We start from the raw sequence: 3,941 nt of genomic DNA on the forward strand, positions 1-3,941 counted from the left end.
GGACGCGGTCTCTTGCAAACATGGATGTTTGGAGACGAACTTGACTTGCAATGAGCTTAATGGAGTGGGGTATTGTGGAAACTCAACAGTGGAGAGTGGAAACTCAACAAACATGACATCCAGCGGAGAAATTGCTCAACAATTTTGTATCTATTGATGCTAATCGAAAATTCGCGAGTCGCTCATGAAAAATAGGAGGACGTGGCGTTCAATCTAAGAGGTACGCTAGGAGGGGAAAGGAATTGAAAGGTACGCTAGGAGGGGAAATGAATTGAAAGGTACGCTAGGAGGGGAAATGATTTGAAAAACACGCACCAACGCTACGTCGGGTTCGCATGAAAGCGACGCCGGCGTGGGAAAGAAAAACAGCTCTACGTTAAATTTTCTCCTTCCTTTTTTATGTGTAAGATGCATTATTAAGGTGGTATATAACAAAAAGAAATAAATATATATGTATAACAAAAAGAAATAATTGGCTTTACCTCGTTGACTCCCCGCACAATGGCCCGCATTGTGGCGTTCCGAGGTCCGTCCACCGTTTTACCGTCGTCCGTCGGCCCCCAGGAGGCGCTGTAGATGTCAATCAGGTTCGGCTCATGTCCCATAGAGTTCGCCTCGATCAGGTCAGTCATGTAAGGCTGGTCCAGCATTCGAATCCCTGTGAAACCAAATAAAACACAGGCTGTAATGTGAAACCAAATAAAACAGTTCGCCTCGATCAGGTCAGTCATGTAAGGCTGGTCCAGCATTCGAATCCCTGTGAAACCAAATAAAACACAGGCTGTAATGTGAAAGCAAATAAAACACACAGGCTGTAGAAATTGGAAGATGAGTAATACCAGTACCGAGTAGTAACTAAATGTAGAAACACACTACTATCACGTCACGTGAGCTCATGTGGGGAGTTGTGAAAGCAAATAAAACACACAGGCTGTAGAAATTGGAAGATGAGTAATACCAGTACCGAGTAGTAACTAAATGTAGAAACACACTACTGTCACGTCACGTGAGCTCATGTGGGGAGTTAGAAAGATGTGGTTCAAAGTTATCCTATAATATTGTAGGTAATTTCGTTCAGGACAGCTACACTACTATCACGTCACGTTGAGCAGCGTGAGCTCACGTGATGTGAGGGCAGTGTGGGTTACGTGAACTCACGTGAAGTGAGAGCAGTGTGGGTTACGTGAGCTCACGTGACATGAGGGTAGTGTGGGCTACGTGAGCTCACGTGACGTGCGAGCAGTATGGAATACGTGAGCTCACGTGACGTGAGGGCAGTATGGGCTACGTGAGCTCACGTGACGTGCGAGCAGTATGGGCTACGTGAGCTCACGTGACGTGAGTGCAATGTGGTTATCACGAACGAAAGGAGCCCAGATGTGGATTCTGGGCGTCCAAGGGAATTTCCAACACCGTGAGATAGTGATATACCTATGCCCATCTCACGGACATGGAAAGAAAGCAAGCAGCCCATCGGGCCTCCACAATGGGCTCAGGTCACGTCAAGAGTCGCTTGTTATTACGTCCGGTTATTGATGGCGATTGTAAATTAAGAATCCCATTGAGCTGTCAAGCTCCTCCATCCTATTTATAATACCTGTGCCATGGCCCTACTCAACCTCCCTACTATCATGCTATCACTCCCTGCTCTCCTGCTTCAAAGTTATCCTATAATATTGTAGGTAATTTCGTTCAGGACAGCTACACTACTATCACGTCACGTTGAGCAGCGTGAGCTCACGTGAAGTGTGGGCAGTGTGGGTTACGTGAGCTCACGTGACATGAGGGCAGTGTGGGTTACGTGAGCTCACGTGACGTGAGGGTAGTGTGGGTTACGTGAGCTCTCGTGACGTGAGTGCAGTGTGGTTATCACGAACGAAAGGAGCCCAGATGTGGATTCTGGGCGTCCAAGGGAATTTCCAACACCGTGAGATAGTGATATACCTATGCCCATCTCACGGACACGGAAAGAAAGCAAGCAGCCCATCGGGCCTCCACAATGGGCTTAGGTCACGTCAAGAGTCGCTTGTTATTACGTCCGGTTATTGATGGCGATTGTAAATTAAGAATCCCATTGAGCTGTCAAGCTCCTCCATCCTGTTTATAATACCTGTGCCATGGCCCTACCCAACCTCCCTACTATCATGCTATCACTCCCTGCTCTCCTGTCCTGTCTTCTGCTGCCCTCTCACTCTCCTGCATTGCTGCCCAGGCCATTAATTCTCACGTCAAACGCTTTGCTACCCCCACCTCGTCCGAAACTTAATGGGATTTCTAGGTACAAATTCAATAGCCTCCATCTCCGATGGCGTTTGAAGGTGCGAAGTGGATGTGCCCCATTTCGTCCCCGGAATATTTTATTTCTGTAATACGATACCTAGATGAGAAGGTTTCATACCGATTTTGTTTCAACCTAAATAAGGTTGGTCGAGTATTCCACTGAACATAAAAATGGGAAAAAAAAAGGTGTGTAACAGATGGAACTGGAACTGCCAAAGGTCTTATCGTCCCGAAATCAAGGGAGAGAAGGACCATAGGATAGGAGAAAAGCCACGCCCGTTCCGAGAACGAACGCTTCTCTTTTCAGTCCAAAATCCACCTCCGGGCGAGAATCCAACCCGGCTTCATAAGGCAGGGTAGCGCACCTCCAAGGCGAAGTTCCCGAAGTTGATGGAAAAAACAAATGACCGGGGACGAATGGGGTATCCACGATTCACAATAAACACTATAGCGGCATAACACCTTCTTCCCCAACGGGGTTTTCTGGGAAAAATAATACAACGTCCCTGTTACTCTTCTCTCTCGGTCTTGATTTATTGAGATGTTGTTAAGCTCGTCCAAACCAGAATGGAGATGACCTTACTATCCCGACATAGAGGTGGGGGTGTCCAGTTTGGACGTGCAGATATCATAAATTAAAGTCAAAGAGTTGTAGGTACTAGGGAGCTACTTGAGACAATCTGAGTATATGTTATGTTTCAAACACGAATTTACCCCAATGGGTAAGGAAAACAATCACTTTGAAAATTGAAGAGAAAAGGAAGACAGGATAGGATGCACCTCAGGTCAGCCGTTCCGAGCACAAGTAACATTATACACTTCATGATAAAATCCGCCACGCTGCGAATCAAACGTACGTGACATAAGCTTACCTGTCCTGAACGCACTTACCACAACCATAGGATACTCTAGAACTACTTCTTTCAAAATCACACAGAGCTCACATGATCGTCATAGTATTATTACACATAATTAGGTTGGTACTACTCACCGGCTATTGGTATTCATAGCTCACTCCTACACCACAAAACTCCCATTGTCTCTGGCTGCTGCACCTCCCCAGCACATCTGGTACCATGGCTGAAACAACAACGGACCGCGAAAATCAAGGGTTGTACCTACTGAGGAAAATGTGTCTGTTTACTTGATCGGAAAATAGTTACTGTCCATTAAGGGTACTCGTAACTCGTAAAGAGATATTTGTTGTGCTGCTGCGCACATTGGCATATCTAAAATAATTTTTCAGGCGGTTCATACAAAATATTTCTATTTCTTTTCACAAAATACAGGTGTTGTTCGCCTAGCAGGCCCTTGCAGAAATGTTTCAGGATTTCATACAGCGAAACAGCAAATTTCAATAACCTACCTAAGTCCGATAGTTTTATTTTCCCTCCTCCAATGTTTCAATTTCTTTTTATAACTCCCATCGTGTGAAATTTGTAGCAGCTCGTGTTGCATCGTTATTGTAGCCATCTTTGCAGCTTTTGTAGCTCACAGTCTTAGATTGGAATAATTTAATAGTTTCCTGTCGTAGTACAATATTTTCTGAAGTCCTTTTTTCAACTCTTTCCTCGCAAGGTCTTCTTTTTCGTATTTTCCTTCTCTACCTAATGTGAAGGAAAGTAATGTAATCGAGGTCAAATTTTTCGATGGTCAGATTT

General features: G+C 45.1%; 1 pseudogene; it reads right to left on the reverse strand.

Annotated features, from left to right (window-relative positions):
* Positions 1–213: 213 nt before the first annotated feature.
* LOC113465297 lies at positions 214–3,360 on the reverse strand (annotated as a pseudogene).
* Between the last annotated feature and the right edge of the window lie 581 nt (positions 3,361–3,941).

The sequence above is a fragment of the Diaphorina citri genome, unplaced genomic scaffold (genome assembly GCF_000475195.1).
Source record: "Diaphorina citri unplaced genomic scaffold, Diaci psyllid genome assembly version 1.1 scaffold2147, whole genome shotgun sequence".
NCBI classification, from domain to species: Eukaryota; Metazoa; Arthropoda; class Insecta; order Hemiptera; family Psyllidae; genus Diaphorina; species Diaphorina citri.